Raw genomic sequence first — 27,346 nt, 5'->3', positions numbered from 1 at the left:
GAGACATGTCCAGAGCAACGGTATACAGTTCATGTCATTTGGGGGTAAGTCGCTCCAGCTTGCACAGGCTGGGAAATAGGTCTACTCCAACTGGGCTGCTCCCCTTAGCGGATGGGAGCCCCTCTGAGTCCATTCCCTCTTGAGAACTGGGGGCCTCCATGTGGGAGTGGAAGTGGAAGTTGACAAAATGCCTTCTCTGGCTTTCTGTCTTTGTGATTGGAGTGTTTATTTGTTCTTCATGTGTTTGTGTGTGTCAATGTGGTGTTAATCACGGCAGTCTGTGCTGTGGTTTGTGGGATCCTGTTTGTGATTCGTACATTGTAGGTGTGTGAAACAGCACTTGCATTGAGTACTTGAGACGTCTTTGGTCAGTAACGGAGCTTGCATATGATCACACTAGGTATCGTTCCCTCCTGCATTGTGTTTCAGCTGTGGTGGAACATTGGTTGACATATTCCCTTTCCAATGGGTAGGAATCTGCCCTTTGGTGCCTGGGAACTGCGATCCTGAGAGACCTTTTGGCATTGCATTTGTCTCTCTGCTATTGGATAACACCTGCTGTGATCAGCAGAGCTCTAGTCCATCTTGTAGTCCGCTAAGGTACAAGCAAGTATTTTTTTTTTTTTTTTTACATTGCATGGCCATCATATTCTACAGATTCTGGTGAAACATGGCATCAAATGAATCTTTTTCATATCTCCAAAACCAGTCTATGTAAAATATTCAGTTAGAGAAAGTTTGCTCAGTGAAATCCTTTTGGTTTTCATCATTGTGACCCTGAGAAAACGAGCATATTTCCAGGAGACATGTGGAAGTTCATGAAGCAAATTGAACTTTTCCTAATTTCTTTGCTTTTTCCTTTTTGGCTCTTTCTGCTTCCCAGGTCAGTAGGCATGACAACTGTGGTCCTGATTCCCTATCTTTCAATTTGCATGTTGTTTGTCGTTTTGTTGTTAAAATGAGGGAACGTAGTTCGAAAACACTGAGGATGTTGTTCATCCTCACCCTTTGCTTTGGTCCTCAGGACTGAGAGTTTCTTTTTTGCATGTACTTTTGCGTTTGTTTTGTGTGAAAGTGTTGTGGCTCTGGGAAACTCAAATGTGCTTCCCCAACGCACCCCTTTCAGGTGCATTCTCCAGATTTGGGCCACTTTTAGGGATAAGGCAATTGACATCAACTGCCGAGTTGATGTGTAAATGAGCTCTATTTCACTGAAAGGGAAGCACTTACCTATTCAATAATTCCTCCTCTGGGGAGAATTGGCCTCCATGGATTTCAGGTCCTGATGATCTGGCAAATAGCTAGTACTGAACTGATATCTGGTATGGAAGCTGCCTTAAGCTTCTTGCATTCTGAAGTGTAAACCTTCTGCGGTCCCTAGGTTTCTTAGAGTTCCAAAAAGACCTTATATCTGTTGCCAATTTGACAGCAAGGACCATAAGTTGAAATGATGACACTTGAAGTCTTTCTAAATGGCCTCTCTAGATTTGGGTAGCATGAAACTTCACCAAGTTAAGTGGCAAGCATTCCTTGACTCTCCGGGTCATTTCAAAGAGGATAGAGGATTGGAACATTGGATGCTGGGCACATCTAAGATTCCCTACCTTTGCCTACTTAGCAGAAGGTCTCAAAAGCATCCGCTTGCAATCAGAAATGCTGGTATGACATCCAGCTGACAATTGCTTGCTTCTTGGTTTTCACTAAGTGAAGATGTTAAGGACTTGAGGATTGTAATCGAAATATGTAATTAAAGCTAAGAAACTCATGAAAAGGAACACATTTCAGGATAGAGTAGGAAGGTGGGATAAATGTGTTGAGCCAAAAACCAACATTTGATGCATCATTGGGCTGAAACGAAACTCCACCTGGGGAAATGGATACTGTTATTAAAAATACGTTTTTTTCAAGGCTGGATTGGGTTCCCCTCTGCCAAGAGAACACGTTTACTTGGAACGCTGCTTTCAATACCATGGTATGTGAACTGTCCTGCTTTAAGGGATCTCTATTTGCTTTTAAGATCTCTTCTCACTTTGGAGAAGAAAGAGGAATTCTCTTCAAAGGACTGATGAGCTTATTGGACCAGGTGTTTTGAAATAGTTTGTTAACTTTGGATTAGTTGCGGGGCCCTTAAGGCAACTCAAGGAGGACTATTTCAGTCGTATATCTGGTATGGAAATTACAGAGAAAACATTGTGAAATGGGGGAGAAGCTTCTCCAATTACACAGGATGGATACATGGCACACCTGTCGATATTCTAGAAAGGGTACAAAGTTTCTGAAATGCAGGTATGCCTTGGGATAATCGGTCAGCCATGCTGACGGTTACATGAGAGCCACTTGATTAAGCTTCCTTCTCAACCCCTTGTCATCCGATCTTTAACCATGCCTCTTTAAGTGTCTAACAGATAGTTAGGCTGAGGCTTTCCCAAAGTGCTTCAACTTCAAGAAGACTCTTACCAATGCAGTTTTGACAAACTGAGTAAACAGATGCATATGCTACTAACGTTTATGGATTTGCTTTGCAATAATGCTGATTTTGATCTGTGTTCTCCCGTTAAGGGAAGCTCTTCCCCTCAACTTCCTAACAACTTACAACAATTTCTTCCCTTCTGCTTCTGTGTGTCTGGATTACCTGCCAGAACGTCTCCCCCAGAGTGCCACCCTCACGCTGCTTTTCAGGCTTATTCTCCTGGATTCCTTATACAAGTTTATATAAGACTTGGATCAAGACTTGCAACGTGGCATTGCTTCCAACTCAGAATGCACTGTAGGGCTTTGCTTTCGTGCAGCAGGACGTAGCTAGAGTGGTCGTCACCCCATTCCCTGAAAGACTTGGGAAAAGATGAACCAGGAATGGAGGTTGAAAGCAAGTCCCCTAAAACAGAGATCCGCTGCGGAGTTTATGATTAACCACTCTATCCAAATCATACCCACATATTCTCCTCAGGGTTGCAGAGGACCAAAGAAAAGGGGGAATTGTACCATAGCCAGCTGAATGCAGCTCTTCCCAGGCAGCCCTTGCTGTGCACTGTGACCCACTGCCCCGTTACCAGGCAATGGTTACCAGGAGACCACTAATGCCACTGTGACCACCCTGCTCAGCCATTGGTGGGCAGTGTAGTGGGCCCCTGCCCCAAGCAAGCCACTGTCTGTCAGCCATCTTTAGTGGGGGCCCTTTTTTAGGCAGCAGTCTGTGGAGTGCTGCCCCTTCAGACCTGGAGCGTGAGGTAAGAGGCAAGTGCCAGCCTTCTCCCCAGCATTCTTCTGCTCACACGGCCTTGGGCCAGCTGGTGTGATGGGGGGCCCAGAGAACAGGCTGGGGGTGTGTCCTGCAGGGCTCCAGAGCCAAGGCCATGAATGCCTACTGGCCCAGACCAGGCCTTGAGGCAGTGTTGAACCTCTACCACACACCGCCACTGTGACCCTAAGGGTATGGCTCACAGTCTGGGGTACCTGACTGCCACTGTTTGGGTGGCCTGAGGAGCATTAAGACCTGTTGGGTCATATGCATACGGCTCCCTCAGTGATGACAGCTAGCAAGGGTCTGGGAGCTGGCCCTGAGGGAGCCACCAAGGCAGAGCTGCCTCCTCTGTGAGGCATGGGCACTGGTGGGAGGACCCAGACCAGCTCCTGGACAAACCCTCCATGGCAGGAGGACCACCACCCCTCCCAGGGACCCCTTTCTCTTAGGTGGGTCTGGACCTCAGAGGGTGAGCCTTGTGCCTTGGGACCTTGCCCTTTCTTGTCACCCAGAGAGTGACATTTGTTTGCTGGAGATTGATAGGAACATTGAGACCTGACTATGACCTGTCCTCAAGAACAAAGGATCGGGCAGGGAGAAGTTTTCAACGAACAGCCACACCCCTCCATCACCTTACCTCTAAGAGGGCTTTGCTAAAAACTTTCAAAGTTGGGGATTACCCGACATAAGCCACCCATTTCCTTGAATGTCTCAACAACAAATATTTCTCGGCTCCAAAGTCCAATGTTTTGCTGTTGCTTGGCCTCACTGTGTCGCCCACACATCCTGGCCTTTGGTTACCAATTATAGCGAGCCAGCCAGGAGGTCTGTGCCCATGGTGTGTTGATCTCGATCAGGGGCGTCGCCATTTAAAGTTCCCAGCACATGCCAGAGTACATTTGGCTCCAGGATACTGGCAGGGATTCTCCCTGATATGCAGTGGCTGCCCTACAGCACGAGGCTGCTTGTCTTGGAGACATGTCCAGAGCAACGGTATACAGTTCATGTCATTTGGGGGTAAGTCGCTCCAGCTTGCACAGGCTGGGAAATAGGTCTACTCCAACTGGGCTGCTCCCCTTAGCGGATGTGAGCCCCTCTGAGTCCATTCCCTCTTGAGAACTGGGGGCCTCCATGTGGGAGTGGAAGTGGAAGTTGACAAAATGCCTTCTCTGGCTTTCTGTCTTTGTGATTGGAGTGTTTATTTGTTCTTCATGTGTTTGTGTGTGTCAATGTGGTGTTAATCACGGCAGTCTGTGCTTTGGTTTGTGGGATCCAGTTTGTGATTCGTACATTGTAGGTGTGTGAAACAGCACTTGCATTGAGTACTTGAGACGTCTTTGGTCAGTAACGGAGCTTGCATAAGATCACACTAGGTATCGTTCCCTCCTGCGTTGTGTTTCAGCTGTGGTGGAACATTGGTTGACATATTCCCTTTCCAATGGGTAGGAATCTGCCCTTTGGTGCCTGGGAACTGCGATCCTGAGAGACCTTTTGGCATTGCATTTGTCTCTCTGCTATTGGATAACACCTGCTGTGATCAGCAGAGCTCTAGTCCATCTTGTAGTCCGCTAAGGTACAAGCAAGTATTTTTTTTTTTTTTTTACATTGCATGGCCAGCATATTCTACAGATTCTGGTGAAACATGGCATCAAATGAATCATTTTCATATCTCCAAAACCAGTCTATGTAAAATATTCAGTTAGAGAAAGTTTGCTCAGTGAAATCCTTTTGGTTTTCATCATTGTGACCCTGAGAAAACGAGCATATTTCCAGGAGACATGTGGAAGTTCATGAAGCAAATTGAACTTTTCCTAATTTCTTTGCTTTTTCCTTTTTGGCTCTTTCTGCTTCCCAGGTCAGTAGGCATGACAACTGTGGTCCTGATTCCCTATCTTTCAATTTGCATGTTGTTTGTCGTTTTGTTGTTAAAATGAGGGAACGTAGTTCGAAAACACTGAGGATGTTGTTCATCCTCACCCTTTGCTTTGGTCCTCAGGACTGAGAGTTTCTTTTTTGCATGTACTTTTGCGTTTGTTTTGTGTGAAAGTGTTGTGGCTCTGGGAAACTCAAATGTGCTTCCCCAACGCACCCCTTTCAGGTGCATTCTCCAGATTTGGGCCACTTTTAGGGATAAGGCAATTGACATCAACTGCCGAGTTGATGTGTAAATGAGCTCTATTTCACTGAAAGGGAAGCACTTACCTATTCAATACTTCCTCCTCTGGGGAGAATTGGCCTCCATGGATTTCAGGTCCTGATGATCTGGCAAATAGCTAGTACTGAACTGATATCTGGTATGGAAGCTGCCTTAAGCTTCTTGCATTCTGAAGTGTAAACCTTCTGCAGTCCCTAGGTTTCTTAGAGTTCCAAAAAGACCTTATATCTGTTGCCAATTTGACAGCAAGGACCATAAGTTGAAATGATGACACTTGAAGTCTTTCTAAATGGCCTCTCTAGATTTGGGTAGCATGAAACTTCACCAAGTTAAGTGGCAAGCATTCCTTGACTCTCCGGGTCATTTCAAAGAGGATAGAGGATTGGAACATTGGATGCTGGGCACATCTAAGATTCCCTACCTTTGCCTACTTAGCAGAAGGTCTCAAAAGCATCCGCTTGCAATCAGAAATGCTGGTATGGCATCCAGCTGACAATTGCTTGCTTCTTGGTTTTCACTAAGTGAAGATGTTAAGGACTTGAGGATTGTAATCGAAATATGTAATTAAAGCTAAGAAACTCATGAAAAGGAACACATTTCAGGATAGAGTAGGAAGGTGGGATAAATGTGTTGAGCCAAAAACCAACATTTGATGCATCATTGGGCTGAAACGAAACTCCACCTGGGGAAATGGATACTGTTATTAAAAATACGTTTTTTTCAAGGCTGGATTGGGTTCCCCTCTGCCAAGAGAACACGTTTACTTGGAACGCTGCTTTCAATACCATGGTATGTGAACTGTCCTGCCTTTAAGGGATCTCTATTTGCTTTTAAGATCTCTTCTCACTTTGGAGAAGAAAGAGGAATTCTCTTCAAAGGACTGATGAGCTTATTGGACCAGGTGTTTTGAAATAGTTTGTTAACTTTGGATTAGTTGCGGGGCTCTTAAGGCAACTCAAGGAGGACTATTTCAGTCGTATATCTGGTATGGAAATTACAGAGAAAACATTGTGAAATGGGGGAGAAGCTTCTCCAATTACACAGGGTGGATACATGGCACACCTGTCGATATTCTAGAAAGGGTACAAAGTTTCTGAAATGCAGGTATGCCTTGGGATAATCGGTCAGCCATGCTGACGGTTACATGAGAGCCACTTGATTAAGCTTCCTTCTCAACCCCTTGTCATGCGATCTTTAACCTTGCCTCTTTAAGTGTCTAACAGATAGTTAGGCTGAGGCTTTCCCAAAGTGCTTCAACTTCAAGAAGACTCTTACCAATGCAGTTTTGACAAACTGAGTAAACAGATGCATATGCTACTAACGTTTATGGATTTGCTTTGCAATAATGCTGATTTTGATCTGTGTTCTCCCGTTAAGGGAAGCTCTTCCCCTCAACTTCCTAACAACTTACAACAATTTCTTCCCTTTTGCTTCTGCGTGTCTGGATTACCTGCCAGAACGTCTCCCCCAGAGTGCCACCCTCACGCTGCTTTTCAGGCTTATTCTCCTGGATTCCTTATACAAGTTTATATAAGACTTGGATCAAGACTTGCAACGTGGCATTGCTTCCAACTCAGAATGCACTGTAGGGCTTTGCTTTCGTGCAGCAGGACGTAGCTAGAGTGGTGGTCACCCCATTCCCTGAAAGACTTGGGAAAAGATGAACCAGGAATGGAGGTTGAAAGCAAGTCCCCTAAAACAGGGATCGGCTGCGGAGTTTATGATTAACCACTCTATCCAAATCATATCCACATATTCTCCTCAGGGTTGAAGAGGACCAAAGAAAAGGGGGAATTGTACCATAGCCAGCTGAATGCAGCTCTTCCCAGGCAGCCCTTGCTGTGCACTGTGACCCACTGCCCCGTTACCAGGCATTGGTTACCAGGAGACCACTAATGCCACTGTGACCACCCTGCTCAGCCATTGGTGGGCAGTGTAGTGGGCCCCTGCCCCAAGCAAGCCACTGTCTGTCAGCCATCTTTAGTGGGGGCCCTTTTTGAGGCAGCAGTCAGTGGAGTGCTGCCCCTTCAGACCTGGAGCGTGAGGTAAGAGGCAAGTGCCAGCCTTCACCCCAGCATTCTTCTGCTCACACGGCCTTGGGCCAGCTGGTGTGATGGGGGGCCCAGAGAACAGGCTGGGGGTGTGTCCTGCAGGGCTCCAGAGCCAAGGCCATGAATGCCCACTGGCCCAGACCAGGCCTTGAGGCAGTGTTGAACCTCTACCACACACCGCCACTGTGACCCTAAGGGTATGGCTCACAGTCTGGGGTACCTGACCGCCACTGTTTGGGTGGCCTGAAGAGCATTAAGACCTGCTGGGTCATATGCATACGGCTCCCTCAGTGATGACAGCTAGCAAGGGTCTGGGACCTGGCCCTGAGGGAGCCACCAAGGCAGAGCTGCCTCCTCTGTGAGGCATGGGCACTGGTGGGAGGACCCAGACCAGCTCCTGGACAAACCCTCCATGGCAGGCGGACCACCACCCCTCCCAGGGACCCCTTTCTCTTAGGTGGGTCTGGACCTCAGAGGGTGAGCCTTGTGCCTTGGGACCTTGCCCTTTCTTGTCACCCAGAGAGTGACATTTGTTTGCTGGAGATTGATAGGAACATTGAGACCTGACTATGACCTGTCCTCAAGAACAAAGGATCAGGCAGGTAGAAGATTTCAACGAACAGCCACACCCCTCCATCACCTTACCTCTAAGAGGGCTTTGCTAAAAACTTTCAAAGTTGGGGATTACCCGACATAAGCCACCCATTTCCTTGAATGTCTCAACAACAAATATTTCTCGGCTCCAAAGTCCAATGTTTTGCTGTTGCTTGGCCTCACTGTGCGTCGGGCACACATCCTGGCCTTTGGTTACCAATTATAGCGAGCCAGCCAGGAGGTCTGTGCCCATGGTGTGTTGATCTCGATCAGGGGCGTCGCCATTTAAAGTTCCCAGCACATGCCAGAGTACATTTGGCTCCAGGATACTGGCAGGGATTCTCCCTGATATGCAGTGGCTGCCCTACAGCACGAGGCTGCTTTTATTGGAGACATGTCCAGAGAAACGGTATACAGTTCATGTCATTTGGGGGTAAGTCGCTCCAGCTTGCACAGGCTGGGAAATAGGTCTACTCCAACTGGGCTGCTCCCCTTAGCAGATGGGAGCCCCTCTGAGTCCATTCCCTCTTGAGAACTGGGGGCCTCCATGTGGGAGTGGAAGTGGAAGTTGACAAAATGCCTTCTCTGGCTTTCTGTCTTTGTGATTGGAGTGTTTATTTGTTCTTCATGTGTTTGTGTGTGTCAATGTGGTGTTAATCACGGCAGTCTGTGCTTTGGTTTGTGGGATCCTGTTTGTGATTCGTACATTGTAGGTGTGTGAAACAGCACTTGCATTGAGTACTTGAGACGTCTTTGGTCAGTAACGGAGCTTGCATATGATCACACTAGGTATCGTTCCCTCCTGCGTTGTGTTTCAGCTGTGGTGGAACATTGGTTGACATATTCCCTTTCCAATGGGTAGGAATCTGCCCTTTGGTGCCTGGGAACTGCGATCCTGAGAGACCTTTTGGCATTGCATTTGTCTCTCTGCTATTGGATAACACCTGCTGTGATCAGCAGAGCTCTAGTCCATCTTGTAGTCCGCTAAGGGACAAGCAAGTTTTTTTTTTTTTTTTTTACATTGCATGGCCATCATATTCTACAGATTCTGGTGAAACATGGCATCAAATGAATCATTTTCATATCTCCAAAACCAGTCTATGTAAAATATTCAGTTAGAGAAAGTTTGCTCAGTGAAATCCTTTTGGTTTTCATCATTGTGACCCTGAGCAAACGAGCATATTTCCAGGAGACATGTGGAAGTTCATGAAGCAAATTGAACTTTTCCTAATTTCTTTGCTTTTTCCTTTTTGGCTCTTTCTGCTTCCCAGGTCAGTAGGCATGACAACTGTGGTCGTGATTCCCTATCTTTCAATTTGCATGTTGTTTGTCGTTTTGTTGTTAAAATGAGGGAATGTAGTTCGAAAACACTGAGGATGTTGTTCATCCTCACCCTTTGCTTTGGTCCTCAGGACTGAGAGTTTCTTTTTTGCATGTACTTTTGCGTTTGTTTTGTGTGAAAGTGTTGTGGCTCTGGGAAACTCAAATGTGCTTCCCCAAGCACCCCTTTCAGGTGCATTCTCCAGATTTGGGCCACTTTGAGGGATAAGGCAATTGACATCAACTGCCGAGTTGATGTGTAAATGAGCTCTATTTCACTGAAAGGGAAGCACTTACCTATTGAATACTTCCTCCTCTGGAGAGAATTGGCCTCCATGGATTTCAGGTCCTGATGATCTGGCAAATAGCTAGTACTGAACTGATATCTGGTATGGAAGCTGCCTTAAGCTTCTTGCATTCTGAAGTGTAAACCTTCTGCGGTCCCTAGGTTTCTTAGAGATCCAAAAAGACCTTATATCTGTTGCAAATTTGACAGCAAGGACCATAAGTTGAAATGATGACACTTGAAGTCTTCCTAAATGGCCTCTCTAGATTTGGGGAGCATGAAACTTCACCAAGTTAAGTGGCAAGCATTCCTTGACTCTCCGGGTCATTTCAAAGAGGATAGAGGATTGGAACATTGGATGCTGGGCACATCTAAGATTCCCTACCTTTGCCTACTTAGCAGAAGGTCTCAAAAGCATCCGTTTGCAATCAGAAATGCTGGTATGGCATCCAGCTGACAATTGTTTGCTTCTTGGTTTTCACTAAGTGAAGGTGTTAAGGACTTGAGGATTGTAATCGAAATATGTAATTAAAGCTAAGAAACTCATGAAAAGGAACACATTTCAGGATAGAGTAGGAAGGTGGGATAAATGTGTTGAGCCAAAAACCAACATTTGATGCATCATTGGGCTGAAACGAAACTGCACTTCGGGAAATGGATACTGTTATTAAAAATACGTTTTATTCAAGGCTGGATTGGGTTCTCCTCTGCCAAGAAAACACGTTTACTTGGAACGCTGCTTTCAATAACATGGTATGTGAACTGTCCTGCCTTTAAGGGATCTCGATTTGCTTTTAAGATCTCTTCTCACTTTGGAGAAGAAAGAAGAATTCTCTTCAAAGGACTGATGAGCTTATTGGACCATGTGTTTTGAAATAGTTTGTTAACTTTGGATTAGTTGCGGAGCCCTTAAGGCAACTCAAGGAAGACTATTTCAGTCGTATATCTGGTATGGAAAGTACAGAGAAAACATTGTGAAATGGGGGAGAAGCTTCTCCAATTACACAGGATGGATACATGGCACACCTGTCGATATTCTAGAAAGGGTACAAAGTTTCTGAAATGCAGGTATGCCTTGGGATAATCGGTCAGCCAACTGACGGTTACATGAGAGACACTTGATTAAGCTTCCTTCTCAACCCCTTGTCATCCGATCTTTAACCATGCCTCTTTAAGTGTCTAACAGATAGTTAGGCTGAGGCTTTCCCAAAGTGCTTCAGCTTCAAGAAGACTCTTACCAATGCAGTTTTGACAAACTGAGTAAACAGATGCCTATGCTACTGACGTTTATGGATTTGCTTCGCAATAATGCTGATTTTGATCTGTGTTCTCCCGTTAGGGGAAGCTCTTCCCCTCAACTTCCTAACAACTTACAACAATTTCTTCCCTTCTGCTTCTGCGTGTCTGGATTACCTGCCAGAACGTCTGCCCCAGAGTGCCACCCTCACGCTGCTTTTCAGGCTTATTCTCCTGGATTCCTTTTACAAGTTTATATAAGACTTGGATCAAGACTTGCAACGTGGCATTGCTTCCAACTCAGAATGCACTGTAGGGCTTTGCTTTCGTGCAGCAGGAAGTAGCTAGAGTGGTGGTCACCCCATTCCCTGAAAGACTTGGGAAAAGATGAACCAGGAATGGAGGTTGAAAGCAAGTCCCCTAAAACAGAGATCCGCTGCGGAGTTTATGATTAACCACTCTATCCAAATCATACCCACAAATTCTCCTCAGCGTTGCAGAGGACCAAAGAAAAGGGGGAATTGTACCATAGCCAGCTGAATGCAGCTCTTCCCAGGCAGCCCTTGCTGTGCACTGTGACCCACTGCCCCGTTACCAGGCAATGGTTACCAGGAGACCACTAATGCCACTGTGACCACCCTGCTCAGCCATTGGTGGGCAGTGTAGTGGGCCCCTGCCCCAAGCAAGTCACTGTCTGTCAGCCATCTTTAGTGGGGGCCCTTTTTTAGGCAGCAGTCAGTGGAGTGCTGCCCCTTCAGACCTGGAGCGTGAGGTAAGAGGCAAGTGCCAGCCTTCTCCCCAGCATTTTTCTGCTCACACGGCCTTGGGCCAGCTGGTGTGATGGGGGACCCAGAGAACAGGCTGGGGGTGTGTCCTGCATGGCTCCAGAGCCAATGCCATGAATGCCCACTGGCCCAGACCAGGCCTTGAGGCAGTGTTGAACCTCTACCACACACCGCCACTGTGACCCTAAGGGTATGGCTCACAGTCTGGGGTACCTGACCGCCACTGTTTGGGTGGCCTGAGGAGCATTAAGACCTGTTGGGTCATATGCATACGGCTCCCTCAGTGATGACTGCTAGCAAGGGTCTGGGACCTGGCCCTGAGGGAGCCACCAAGGCAGAGCTGCCTCCTCTGTGAGGCATGGGCACTGGTGGGAGGACCCAGACCAGCTCCTGGACAAACCCTCCATGGCAGGAGGACCACCACCCCTCCCAGGGACCCCTTTCTCTTAGGTGGGTCTGGACCTCAGAGGGTGAGCCTTGTGCCTTGGGACCTTGCCCTTTCTTGTCACCCAGAGAGTGACATTTGTTTGCTGGAGATTGATAGGAACATTGAGACCTGACTATGACCTGTCCTCAAGAACAAAGGATCGGGCAGGGAGAAGTTTTCAACGAACAGCCACACCCCTCCATCACCTTACCTCTAAGAGGGCTTTGCTAAAAGCTTTCAAGGTTGGGGATTACCCAGCATAAGCCACCCATTTCCTTGAATGTCTCAACAACAAATTTTTCTCGGCTCCAAAGTCCAATGTTTTGCTGTTGCTTGGCCTCACTGTGCGTCGGGCACACATCCTGGCCTTTGGTTACCAATTATAGCGAGCCAGCCAGGAGGTCTGTGCCCATGGTGTGTTGATCTCGATCAGGGGCGTCGCCATTTAAAGTTCCCAGCACATGCCAGAGTACATTTGGCTCCAGGATACTGGCAGGGATTCTCCCTGATATGCAGTGGCTGCCCTACAGCACCAGGCTGCTTGTCTTGGAGACATGTCCAGAGCAACGGTATACAGTTCATGTCATTTGGGGGTAAGTCGCTCCAGCTTGCACAGGCTGGGAAATAGGTCTACTCCAACTGGGCTGCTCCCCTTAGCGGATGGGAGCCCCTCTGAGTCCATTCCCTCTTGAGAACTGGGGGCCTCCATGTGGGAGTGGAAGTGGAAGTTGACAAAATGCCTTCTCTGGCTTTCTGTCTTTGTGATTGGAGTGTTTATTTGTTCTTCATGTGTTTGTGTGTGTCAATGTGGTGTTAATCACGGCAGTCTGTGCTGTGGTTTGTGGGATCCTGTTTGTGATTCGTACATTGTAGGTGTGTGAAACAGCACTTGCATTGAGTACTTGAGACGTCTTTGGTCAGTAACGGAGCTTGCATAAGATCACACTAGGTATCGTTCCCTCCTGCGTTGTGTTTCAGCTGTGGTGGGACATTGGTTGACATATTCCCTTTCCAATGGGTAGGAATCTGCCCTTTGGTGCCTGGGAACTGCGATCCTGAGAGACCTTTTGGCATTGCATTTGTCTCTCTGCTATTGGATAACACCTGCTGTGATCAGCAGAGCTCTAGTCCATCTTGTAGTCCGCTAAGGTACAAGCAAGTATTTTTTTTTTTTTACATTGCATGGCCATCATATTCTACAGATTCTGGTGAAACATGGCATCAAATGAATCATTTTCATATCTCCAAAACCAGTCTATGTAAAATATTCAGTTAGAGAAAGTTTGCTCAGTGAAATCCTTTTGGTTTTCATCATTGTGACCCTGAGAAAACGAGCATATTTCCAGGAGACATGTGGAAGTTCATGAAGCAAATTGAACTTTTCCTAATTTCTTTGCTTTTTCCTTTTTGGCTCTTTCTGCTTCCCAGGTCAGTAGGCATGACAACTGTGGTCGTGATTCCCTATCTTTCAATTTGCATGTTGTTTGTCGTTTTGTTGTTAAAATGAGGGAACGTAGTTCGAAAACACTGAGGATGTTGTTCATCCTCACCCTTTGCTTTGGTCCTCAGGACTGAGAGTTTCTTTTTTGCATGTACTTTTGCGTTTGTTTTGTGTGAAAGTGTTGTGGCTCTGGGAAACTCAAATGTGCTTCCCCAACACACCCCTTTCAGGTGCATTCTCCAGATTTGGGCCACTTTTAGGGATAATGCAATTGACATCAACTGCCGAGTTAATGTGTAAATGAGCTCTATTTCACTGAAAGGGAAGCACTTACCTATTGAATACTTCCTCCTCTGGAGAGAATTGGCCTCCATGGATTTCAGGTCCTGATGATCTGGCAAATAGCTAGTACTGAACTGATATCTGGTATGGAAGCTGCCTTAAGCTTCTTGCATTCTGAAGTGTAAACCTTCTGCGGTCCCTAGGTTTCTTAGAGATCCAAAAAGACCTTATATCTGTTGCCAATTTGACAGCAAGGACCATAAGTTGAAATGATGACACTTGAAGTCTTCCTAAATGGCCTCTCTGGATTTGGGTAGCATGAAACTTCACCAAGTTAAGTGGCAAGCATTCCTTGACTCTCCGGGTCATTTCAAAGAGGATAGAGGATTGGAACATTGGATGCTGGGCACATCTAAGATTCCCTACCTTTGCCTACTTAGCAGAAGGTCTCAAAAGCATCCGCTTGCAATCAGAAATGCTGGTATGACATCCAGCTGACAATTGCTTGCTTCTTGGTTTTCACTAAGTGAAGGTGTTAAGGACTTGAGGATTGTAATCGAAATATGTAATTAAAGCTAAGAAACTCATGAAAAGGAACACATTTCAGGATAGAGTAGGAAGGTGGGATAAATGTGTTGAGCCAAAAACCAACATTTGATGCATCATTGGGCTGAAACGAAACTCCACCTCGGGAAATGGATACTGTTATTAAAAATACGTTTTTCTCAAGGCTGGATTGGGTTCCACTCTGCCAAGAGAACACGTTTACTTGGAACACTGCATTCAATACCATGGTATGTGAACTGTCCTGCCTTTAAGGGATCTCTTTTTGCTTTTAAGATCTCTTCTCACTTTGGAGAAGAAAGAAGAATTCTCTTCAAAGGACTGATGAGCTTATTGGACCAGGTGTTTTGAAATATTTTGTTAACTTTGGATTAGTTGCGGGGCCCTTAAGGCAACTCAAGGAGGACTATTTCAGTCGTATATCTGGTATGGAAATTACAGAGAAAACATTGTGAAAAGGGGGAGAAGCTTTTCCAATTTCACAGGATGGATACATGTCAACCTGTCGATATTCTAGAAAGGGTACAAAGTTTCTGAAATGCAGGTATGCCTTGGGATAATCGGTCAGCCATGCTGACGGTTACATGAGAGCCACTTGATTAAGCTTCCTTCTCAACCCCTTGTCATGCGATCTTTAACTTTGCCTCTTTAAGTGTCTAACAGATAGTTAGGCTGAGGCTTTCCCAAAGTGCTTCAACTTCAAGAAGACTCTTACCAATGCAGTTTTGACAAACTGAGTAAACAGATGCATATGCTACTAACGTTTATGGATTTGCTTTGCAATAATGCTGATTTTGATCTGTGTTCTCCCGTTAAGGGAAGCTCTTCCCCTCAACTTCCTAACAACTTACAACAATTTCTTCCCTTCTGCTTCTGCGTGTCTGGATTCCCTGCCAGAACGTCTCCCCCAGAGTGCCACCCTCACGCTGCTTTTCAGGCTTATTCTCCTGGATTCCTTATACAAGTTTATATAAGACTTGGATCAAGACTTGCACCGTGGCATTGCTTCCAACTCAGAATGCACTGTAGGGCTTTGCTTTCCTGCAGCAGGATGTAGCTAGAGTGGTCGTCACCCCATTCCCTGAAAGACTTGGGAAAAGATGAAGCAGGAATGGAGGTTGAAAGCAAGTCCCCTAAAACAGAGATCTGCTGCTGAGTTTATGATTAACCACTCTATCCAAATCATACCCACATATTCTCCTCAGGGTTGCAGAGGACCAAAGAAAAGGGGGAATTGTACCATAGCCAGCTGAATGCAGCCCTTCCCAGGCAGCCCTTGCTGTGCACTGTGACCCACTGCCCCGTTACCAGGCAATGGTTACCAGGAGACCACTAATGCCACTGTGACCACCCTGCTCAGCCATTGGTGGGCAGTGTAGTGGGCCCCTGCCCCAAGCAAGCCACTGTCTGTCAGCCATCTTTAGTGGGAGCCCTTTTTTAGGCAGCAGTCAGTGGAGTGCTGCCCCTTCAGACCTGGAGCGTGAGGTAAGAGGCAAGTGCCAGCTTTCTCCCCAGCATTCTTCTGCTCACACGGCCTTGGGCCAGCTGGTGTGATGGGGGGCCCAGAGAACAGGCTGGGGGTGTGTCCTGCAGGGCTCCAGAGCCAAGGCCATGAATGCCCACTGGCCCAGACCAGGCCTTGAGGCAGTGTTGAACCTCTACCACACACAGCCACTGTGACCCTAAGGGTATGGCTCACAGTCTGGGGTACCTGACCGCCACTGTTTGGGTGGCCTGAGGAGCATTAAGACCTGTTGGGTCATGTGCACCCGGCTCCCTCATTGATGACAGCTAGCAAGGGTCTGGGACCTGGCCCTGAGGGAGCCACCAAGGCAGAGCTGCCTCCTCTGGGAGGCGTGGGCACTGGTGGGAGGACCCAGACCAGCTCCTGGACAAACCCTCCATGGCAGGAGGACCACCACCCCTCCCAGGGACCCCTTTCTCTTAGGTGGGTCTGGACCTCAGAGGGTGAGCCTTGTGCCTTGGGACCTTGCCCTTTCTTGTCACCCAGAGAGTGACATTTGTTTGCTGGAGATTGATAGGAACATTGAGACCTGACTATGACCTGCCCTCAGGAACAAAGGATCGGACAGGGAGAAGTTTTCAACGAACAGCCACACCCCTCCATCACCTTACCTCTAAGAGGGCTTTGCTAAAAGCTTTCAAGGTTGGGGATTACCCGGCATAAGCCACCCATTTCCTTGAATGTCTCAACAACAAATATTTCTCGGCTCCAAAGTCCAATGTTTTGCTGTTGCTTGGCCTCACTGTGCGTCGGGCACACATCCTGGCCTTTGGTTACCAATTATAGCGAGCCAGCCAGGAGGTGTGTGCCCATGGTGTGTTGATCTCGATCAGGGGCATCCCCATTTAAAGTTCCCAGCACATGCCAGAGTACATTTGGCTCCAGGATACTGGCAGGGATTCTCCCTGATATGCAGTGGCTGCCCTACAGCACGAGGCTGCTTGTCTTGGAGACATGTCCAGAGCAACGGTATACGGGTCATGTCATTTGGGGGTAAGTGGCTCCAGCTTGCACAGGCTGGGAAATAGGTCTACTCCAACTGGGCTGCTCCCCTTAGCGGATGGGAGCCCCTCTGAGTCCATTCCCTCTTGAGAACTGGGGGCCTCCATGTGGGAGTGGAAGTGGAAGTTGACAAAATGCCTTCTCTGGCTTTCTGTCTTTGTGATTGGAGTGTTTATTTGTTCTTCATATGTTTGTGTGTGTCAATGTGGTGTTAATCACGGCAGTCTGTGCTTTGGTTTGTGGGATCCAGTTTGTGATTCGTACATTGTAGGTGTGTGAAACAGCACTTGCATTGAGTACTTGAGACGTCTTTGGACAGTAACGGAGCTTGCATATGATCACACTAGGTATCGTTCCTGTGGTGGAACATTGGTTGACATATTCCCTTTCCAATGGGTAGGAATCTCCCCTTTGGTGCCTGGGAACTGCGATCCTCAGAGACCTTTTGGCATTGCATTTGTCTCTCTGCTATTGGATAACACCTGCTGTGATCAGCAGAGCTCTAGTCCATCTTGTAGTCCGCTAAGGGACAAGCAAGTATTTTTTTGTTTTTTTACATTGCATGGCCAGCATATTCTACAGATTCTGGTGAAACATGACATCAAATGAATCATTTTCATATCTCCAAAACCAGTCTATGTAAAATATTCAGTTAGAGAAAGGTTGCTCAGTGAAATCCTTTTGGTTTTCATCATTGTGACCCTGAGAAAACGAGCATATTTCCAGGAGACATGTGGAAGTTAATGAAGCAAATTGAACTTTTCCTAATTTCTTTGCTTTTTCCTTTTTGGCTCTTTCTGCTTCCCAGGTCAGTAGGCATGACAACTGTGGTCCTGATTCCCTATCTTTCAATTTGCATGTTGTTTGTCGTTTTGTTGTTAAAATGAGGGAACGTAGTTCGAAAACACTGAGGATGTTGTTCATCCTCACCCTTTGCTTTGGTCCTCAGGACTGAGAGTTTCTTCTTTGCATGTACTTTTGCGTTTGTTTTGTGTGAAAGTGTTGTGGCTCTGGGAAACTCAAATGTGCTTCCCCAACGCACCCCTTTCAGGTGCATTCTCCAGATTTGGGCCACTTTTAGGGATAAGGCAATTGACATCAACTGCCGAGTTGATGTGTAAATGAGCTCTATTTCACTGAAAGGGAAGCACTTACCTATTGAATACTTCCTCCTCTGGAGAGAATTGGCCTCCATGGATTTCAGGTCCTGATGATCTGGCAAATAGCTAGTACTGAACTGATATCTGGTATGGAAGCTGCCTTAAGCTTCTTGCATTCTGAAGTGTAAACCTTCTGCGGTCCCTAGGTTTCTTAGAGATCCAAAAAGACCTTATATCTGTTGCCAATTTGACAGCAAGGACCATAAGTTGAAATGATGACACTTGAAGTCTTTCTGAATGGCCTCTCTAGATTTGGGGAGCATGAAACTTCACCAAGTTAAGTGGCAAGCATTCCTTGACTCTCCGGGTCATTTCAAAGAGGATAGAGGATTGGAACATTGGATGCTGGGCACATCTAAGATTCCCTACCTTTGCCTACTTAGCAGAAGGTCTCAAAAGCATCCGTTTGCAATCAGAAATGCTGGTATGGCAACCAGCTGACAATTGCTTGCTTCTTGGTTTTCACTAAGTGAAGGTGTTAAGGACTTGAGGATTGTAATCGAAATATGTAATTAAAGCTAAGAAACTCATGAAAAGGAACACATTTCAGGATAGAGTAGGAAGGTGGGATAAATGAGTTGAGCCAAAAACCAACATTTGATGCATCATTGGGCTGAAACGAAACTCCACTTCGGGAAATGGATACTGTTATTAAAAATACGTTTTTTTCAAGGCTGGATTGGGTTCCCCTCTGCCAAGAGAACACATTTACTTGGAATGCTGCTTTCAATAACATGGTATGTGAACTGTCCTGCCTTTAAGGGATCTCTTTTTGCTTTTAAGATCTCTTCTCACTTTGCAGAAGAAAGAATAATTCTCTTCAAAGGACTGATGAGCTTATTGGACCAGGTGTTTTGAAATATTTTGTTAACTTTGGATTAGTTGCGGGGCCCTTAAGGCAACTCAAGGAGGACTATTTCAGTCGTATATCTGGTATGGAAATTACAGAGAAAACATTGTGAAATGGGGGAGAAGCTTTTCCAATTTCACAGGATGGATACATGTCAACCTGTCGATATTCTAGAAAGGGTACAAAGTTTCTGAAATGCAGGTATGCCTTGGGATAATCGGTCAGCCATGCTGACGGTTACATGAGAGCCACTTGATTAAGCTTCCTTCTCAACCCCTTGTCATGCGATCTTTAACCTTGCCTCTTTAAGTGTCTAACAGATAGTTAGGCTGAGGCTTTCCCAAAGTGCTTCAACTTCAAGAAGACTCTTACCAATGCAGTTTTGACAAACTGAGTAAACAGATGCATATGCTACTAACGTTTATGGATTTGCTTTGCAATAATGCTGATTTTGATCTGTGTTCTCCCGTTAAGGGAAGCTCTTCCCCTCAACTTCCTAACAACTTACAACAATTTCTTCCCTTCTGCTTCTGCGTGTCTGGATTCCCTGCCAGAACGTCTCCCCCAGAGTGCCACCCTCACGCTGCTTTTCAGGCTTATTCTCCTGGATTCCTTATACAAGTTTATATAAGACTTGGATCAAGACTTGCACCGTGGCATTGCTTCCAACTCAGAATGCACTGTAGGGCTTTGCTTTCCTGCAGCAGGATGTAGCTAGAGTGGTCGTCACCCCATTCCCTGAAAGACTTGGGAAAAGATGAAGCAGGAATGGAGGTTGAAAGCAAGTCCCCTAAAACAGAGATCTGCTGCTGAGTTTATGATTAACCACTCTATCCAAATCATACCCACATATTCTCCTCAGGGTTGCAGAGGACCAAAGAAAAGGGGGAATTGTACCATAGCCAGCTGAATGCAGCCCTTCCCAGGCAGCCCTTGCTGTGCACTGTGACCCACTGCCCCGTTACCAGGCAATGGTTACCAGGAGACCACTAATGCCACTGTGACCACCCTGCTCAGCCATTGGTGGGCAGTGTAGTGGGCCCCTGCCCCAAGCAAGCCACTGTCTGTCAGCCATCTTTAGTGGGAGCCCTTTTTTAGGCAGCAGTCAGTGGAGTGCTGCCCCTTCAGACCTGGAGCGTGAGGTAAGAGGCAAGTGCCAGCCTTCTCCCCAGCATTCTTCTGCTCACACGGCCTTGGGCCAGCTGGTGTGATGGGGGGCCCAGAGAACAGGCTGGGGGTGTGTCCTGCAGGGCTCCAGAGCCAAGGCCATGAATGCCCACTGGCCCAGACCAGGCCTTGAGGCAGTGTTGAACCTCTACCACACACAGCCACTGTGACCCTAAGGGTATGGCTCACAGTCTGGGGTACCTGACCGCCACTGTTTGGGTGGCCTGAGGAGCATTAAGACCTGTTGGGTCATGTGCACCCGGCTCCCTCAGTGATGACAGCTAGCAAGGGTCTGGGACCTGGCCCTGAGGGAGCCACCAAGGCAGAGCTGCCTCCTCTGGGAGGCGTGGGCACTGGTGGGAGGACCCAGACCAGCTCCTGGACAAACCCTCCATGGCAGGAGGACCACCACCCCTCCCAGGGACCCCTTTCTCTTAGGTGGGTCTGGACCTAAGAGGGTGAGCCTTGTGCCTTGGGACCTTGCCCTTTCTTGTCACCCAGAGAGTGACATTTGTTTGCTGGAGATTGATAGGAACATTGAGACCTGACTATGACCTGTCCTCAAGAACAAAGGATCGGGCAGGGAGAAGTTTTCAACGAACAGCCACACCCCTCCATCACCTTACCTCTAAGAGGGCTTTGCTAAAAGCTTTCAAGGTTGGGGATTACCCGGCATAAGCCACCCATTTCCTTGAATGTCTCAACAACAAATATTTCTCGGCTCCAAAGTCCAATGTTTTGCTGTTGCTTGGCCTCACTGTGCGTCGGGCACACATCCTGGCCTTTGGTTACCAATTATAGCGAGCCAGCCAGGAGGTCTGTGCCCATGGTGTGTTGATCTCGATCAGGGGCATCCCCATTTAAAGTTCCCAGCACATGCCAGAGTACATTTGGCTCCAGGATACTGGCAGGGATTCTCCCTGATATGCAGTGGCTGCCCTACAGCACGAGGCTGCTTGTCTTGGAGACAGGTCCAGAGCAACGGTATACAGTTCATGTCATTTGGGGGTAAGTGGCTCCAGCTTGCACAGGCTGGGAAATAGGTCTACTCCAACTGGGCTGCTCCCCTTAGCGGATGGGAGCCCCTCTGAGTCCATTCCCTCTTGAGAACTGGGGGCCTCCATGTGGGAGTGGAAGTGGAAGTTGACAAAATGCCTTCTCTGGCTTTCTGTGTTTGGGATTGGAGTGTTTATTTGTTCTTCATGTGTTTGTGTGTGTCAATGTGGTGTTAATCACGGCAGTCTGTGCTTTGGTTTGTGGGATCCAGTTTGTGATTCGTACATTGTAGGTGTGTGAAACAGCACTTGCATTGAGTACTTGAGACGTCTTTGGACAGTAACGGAGCTTGCATATGATCACACTAGGTATCGTTCCTGTGGTGGAACATTGGTTGACATATTCCCTTTCCAATGGGTAGGAATCTCCCCTTTGGTGCCTGGGAACTGCGATCCTCAGAGACCTTTTGGCATTGCATTTGTCTCTCTGCTATTGGATAACACCTGCTGTGATCAGCAGAGCTCTAGTCCATCTTGTAGTCCGCTAAGGTACAAGCAAGTATTTTTTTTGTTTTTTTACATTGCATGGCCAGCATATTCTACAGATTCTGGTGAAACATGACATCAAATGAATCTTTTTCATATCTCCAAAACCAGTCTATGTAAAATATTCAGTTAGAGAAAGGTTGCTCAGTGAAATCCTTTTGGTTTTCATCATTGTGACCCTGAGAAAACGAGCATATTTCCAGGAGACATGTGGAAGTTCATGAAGCAAATTGAACTTTTCCTAATTTCTTTGCTTTTTCCTTTTTGGCTCTTTCTGCTTCCCAGGTCAGTAGGCATGACAACTGTGGTCCTGATTCCCTATCTTTCAATTTGCATGTTGTTTTTCGTTTTGTTGTTAAAATGAGGGAACGTAGTTCGAAAACACTGAGGATGTTGTTCATCCTCACCCTTTGCTTTGGTCCTCAGGACTGAGAGTTTCTTTTCTGCATGTACTTTTGCGTTTGTTTTGTGTGAAAGTGTTGTGGCTCTGGGAAACTCAAATGTGCTTCCCCAACGCACCCCTTTCAGGTGCATTCTCCAGATTTGGGCCACTTTTAGGGATAAGGCAATTGACATCAACTGCCGAGTTGATGTGTAAATGAGCTCTATTTCACTGAAAGGGAAGCACTTACCTATTGAATACTTCCTCCTCTGGAGAGAATTGGCCTCCATGGATTTCAGGTCCTGATGATCTGGCAAATAGCTAGTACTGAACTGATATCTGGTATGGAAGCTGCCTTAAGCTTCTTGCATTCTGAAGTGTAAAACCTTCTGTGGTCCCTAGGTTTCTTAGAGATCCAAAAAGACCTTATATCTGTTGCCAATGTGACAGCAAGGACCATAAGTTGAAATGATGACACTTGAAGTCTTTCTAAATGGCCTCTCTAGATTTGGGGAGCATGAAACTTCACCAAGTTAAGTGGCAAGCATTCCTTGACTCTCCGGGTCATTTCAAAGAGGATAGAGGATTGGAACATTGGATGCTGGGCACATCTAAGATTCCCTACCTTTGCCTACTTAGCAGAAGGTCTCAAAAGCATCCGTTTGCAATCAGAAATGCTGGTATGGCATCCAGCTGACAATTGCTTGCTTCTTGGTTTTCACTAAGTGAAGGTGTTAAGGACTTGAGGATTGTAATCGAAATATGTAATTAAAGCTAAGAAACTCATGAAAAGGAACACATTTCAGGATAGAGTAGGAAGGTGGGATAAATGAGTTGAGCCAAAAACCAACATTTGATGCATCATTGGGCTGAAACGAATCTCCACTTCGGGAAATGGATACTGTTATTAAAAATACGTTTTCTTCAAGGCTGGATTGGGTTCCCCTCTGCCAAGAGAACACATTTACTTGGAATGCTGCTTTCAATAACATGGTATGTGAACTGTCCTGCCTTTAAGGGATCTCTTTTTGCTTTTAAGATCTCTTCTCACTTTGCAGAAGAAAGAAGAATTCTCTTCAAAGGACTGATGAGCTTATTGGACCAGGTGTTTTGAAATAGTTTGTTAACTTTGGATTAGTTGCGGGGCCCTTAAGGCAACTCAAGGAGGACTATTTCAGTCGTATATCTGGTATGGAAATTACAGAGAAAACATTGTGAAATGGGGGAGAAGCTTTTCCAATTTCACAGGATGGATACATGTCAACCTGTCGATATTCTAGAAAGGGTACAAAGTTTCTGAAATGCAGGTATGCCTTGGGATAATCGGTCAGCCATGCTGACGGTTACATGAGAGCCACTTGATTAAGCTTCCTTCTCAACCCCTTGTCATGCGATCTTTAACCTTGCCTCTTTAAGTGTCTAACAGATAGTTAGGCTGAGGCTTTCCCAAAGTGCTTCAACTTCAAGAAGACTCTTACCAATGCAGTTTTGACAAACTGAGTAAACAGATGCATATGCTACTAACGTTTATGGATTTGCTTTGCAATAATGCTGATTTTGATCTGTGTTCTCCCGTTAAGGGAAGCTCTTCCCCTCAACTTCCTAACAACTTACAACAATTTCTTCCCTTCTGCTTCTGCGTGTCTGGATTCCCTGCCAGAACGTCTCCCCCAGAGTGCCACCCTCACGCTGCTTTTCAGGCTTATTCTCCTGGATTCCTTATACAAGTTTATATAAGACTTGGATCAAGACTTGCACCGTGGCATTGCTTCCAACTCAGAATGCACTGTAGGGCTTTGCTTTCCTGCAGCAGGATGTAGCTAGAGTGGTCGTCACCCCATTCCCTGAAAGACTTGGGAAAAGATGAAGCAGGAATGGAGGTTGAAAGCAAGTCCCCTAAAACAGAGATCTGCTGCTGAGTTTATGATTAACCACTCTATCCAAATCATACCCACATATTCTCCTCAGGGTTGAAGAGGACCAAAGAAAAGGGGGAATTGTACCATAGCCAGCTGAATGCAGCCCTTCCCAGGCAGCCCTTGCTGTGCACTGTGACCCACTGCCCCGTTACCAGGCAATGGTTCCCAGGAGACCACTAATGCCACTGTGACCACCCTGCTCAGCCATTGGTGGGCAGTGTAGTGGGCCCCTGCCCCAAGCAAGCCACTGTCTGTCAGCCATCTTTAGTGGGGGCCCTTTTTTAGGCAGCAGTCAGTGGAGTGCTGCCCCTTCAGACCTGGAGCGTGAGGTAAGAGGCAAGTGCCAGCCTTCTCCCCAGCATTCTTCTGCTCACACGGCCTTGGGCCAGCTGGTGTGATGGGGGGCCCAGAGAACAGGCTGGGGGTGTGTCCTGCAGGGCTCCAGAGCCAAGGCCATGAATGCCCACTGGCCCAGACCAGGCCTTGAGGCAGTGTTGAACCTCTACCACACACAGCCACTGTGACCCTAAGGGTATGGCTCACAGTCTGGGGTACCTGACCGCCACTGTTTGGGTGGCCTGAGGAGCATTAAGACCTGTTGGGTCATGTGCACCTGGCTCCCTCAGTGATGACAGCTAGCAAGGGTCTGGGACCTGGCCCTGAGGGAGCCACCAAGGCAGAGCTGCCTCCTCTGTGAGGCATGGGCACTGGTGGGAGGACCCAGACCAGCTCCTGGACAAACCCTCCATGGCAGGAGGACCACCACCCCTCCCAGGGACCCCTTTCTCTTAGGTGGGTCTGGACCTCAGAGGGTGAGCCTTGTGCCTTGGGACCTTGCCCTTTCTTGTCACCCAGAGAGTGACATTTGTTTGCTGGAGATTGATAGGAACATTGAGACCTGACTATGACCTGCCCTCAGGAACAAAGGATCGGACAGGGAGAAGTTTTCAACGAACAGCCACACCCTTCCATCACCTTACCTCTAAGAGGGCTTTGCTAAAAGCTTTCAAGGTTGGGGATTACCCGGCATAAACCACCCATTTCCTTGAATGTCTCAACAACAAATATTTCTCGGCTCCAAAGTCCAATGTTTTGCTGTTGCTTGGCCTCACTGTGCGTCGGGCACACATCCTGGCCTTTGGTTACCAATTATAGCGAGCCAGCCAGGAGGTCTGTGCCCATGGTGTGTTGATCTCGATCAGGGGCATCCCCATTTAAAGTTCCCAGCACATGCCAGAGTACATTTGGCTCCAGGATACTGGCAGGGATTCTCCCTGATATGCAGTGGCTGCCCTACAGCACGAGGCTGCTTGTCTTGGAGACATGTCCAGAGCAACGGTATACGGTTCATGTCATTTGGGGGTAAGTGGCTCCAGCTTGCACAGGCTGGGAAATAGGTCTACTCCAACTGGGCTGCTCCCCTTAGCGGATGTGAGCCCCTCTGAGTCCATTCCCTCTTGAGAACTGGGGGCCTCCATGTGGGAGTGGAAGTGGAAGTTGACAAAATGCCTTCTCTGGCTTTCTGTGTTTGTGATTGGAGTGTTTATTTGTTCTTCATGTGTTTGTGTGTGTCAATGTGGTGTTAATCACGGCAGTCTGTGCTTTGGTTTGTGGGATCCAGTTTGTGATTCGTACATTGTAGGTGTGTGAAACAGCACTTGCATTGAGTACTTGAGACGTCTTTGGACAGTAACGGAGCTTGCATATGATCACACTAGGTATCGTTCCTGTGGTGGAACATTGGTTGACATATTCCTTTTCCAATGGGTAGGAATCTCCCCTTTGGTGCCTGGGAACTGCGATCCTCAGAGACCTTTTGGCATTGCATTTGTCTCTCTGCTATTGGATAACACCTGCTGTGATCAGCAGAGCTCTAGTCCATCTTGTAGTCCGCTAAGGGACAAGCAAGTATTTTTTTGTTTTTTTACATTGCATGGCCAGCATATTCTACAGATTCTGGTGAAACATGACATCAAATGAATCTTTTTCATATCTCCAAAACCAGTCTATGTAAAATATTCAGTTAGAGAAAGTTTGCTCAGTGAAATCCTTTTGGTTTTCATCATTGTGACCCTGAGAAAACGAGCATATTTCCAGGAGACATGTGGAAGTTCATGAAGCAAATTGAACTTTTCCTAATTTCTTTGCTTTTTCCTTTTTGGCTCTTTCTGCTTCCCAGGTCAGTAGGCATGACAACTGTGGTCCTGATTCCCTATCTTTCAATTTGCATGTTGTTTTTCGTTTTGTTGTTAAAATGAGGGAACGTAGTTCGAAAACACTGAGGATGTTGTTCATCCTCACCCTTTGCTTTGGTCCTCAGGACTGAGAGTTTCTTTTCTGCATGTACTTTTGCGTTTGTTTTGTGTGAAAGTGTTGTGGCTCTGGGAAACTCAAATGTGCTTCCCCAACGCACCCCTTTCAGGTGCATTCTCCAGATTTGGGCCACTTTTAGGGATAAGGCAATTGACATCAACTGCCGAGTTGATGTGTAAATGAGCTCTATTTCACTGAAAGGGAAGCACTTACCTATTGAATACTTCCTCCTCTGGAGAGAATTGGCCTCCATGGATTTCAGGTCCTGATGATCTGGCAAATAGCTAGTACTGAACTGATATCTGGTATGGAAGCTGCCTTAAGCTTCTTGCATTCTGAAGTGTAAAACCTTCTGTGGTCCCTAGGTTTCTTAGAGATCCAAAAAGACCTTATATCTGTTGCCAATGTGACAGCAAGGACCATAAGTTGAAATGATGACACTTGAAGTCTTTCTAAATGGCCTCTCTAGATTTGGGGAGCATGAAACTTCACCAAGTTAAGTGGCAAGCATTCCTTGACTCTCCGGGTCATTTCAAAGAGGATAGAGGATTGGAACATTGGATGCTGGGCACATCTAAGATTCCCTACCTTTGCCTACTTAGCAGAAGGTCTCAAAAGCATCCGTTTGCAATCAGAAATGCTGGTATGGCATCCAGCTGACAATTGCTTGCTTCTTGGTTTTCACTAAGTGAAGGTGTTAAGGACTTGAGGATTGTAATCGAAATATGTAATTAAAGCTAAGAAACTCATGAAAAGGAACACATTTCAGGATAGAGTAGGAAGGTGGGATAAATGAGTTGAGCCAAAAACCAACATTTGATGCATCATTGGGCTGAAACGAATCTCCACTTCGGGAAATGGATACTGTTATTAAAAATACGTTTTCTTCAAGGCTAGATTGGGTTCCCCTCTGCCAAGAGAACACATTTACTTGGAATGCTGCTTTCAATAACATGGTATGTGAACTGTCCTGCCTTTAAGGGATCTCTTTTTGCTTTTAAGATCTCTTCTCACTTTGCAGAAGAAAGAAGAATTCTCTTCAAAGGACTGATGAGCTTATTGGACCAGGTGTTTTGAAATAGTTTGTTAACTTTGGATTAGTTGC

The sequence above is a fragment of the Hippopotamus amphibius genome, chromosome 10, assembly GCF_030028045.1.
Source record: "Hippopotamus amphibius kiboko isolate mHipAmp2 chromosome 10, mHipAmp2.hap2, whole genome shotgun sequence".
In the NCBI taxonomy this organism is placed as follows: Eukaryota; Metazoa; Chordata; class Mammalia; order Artiodactyla; family Hippopotamidae; genus Hippopotamus; species Hippopotamus amphibius.
Note: the sequence above shows the minus strand (reverse complement) of the source record.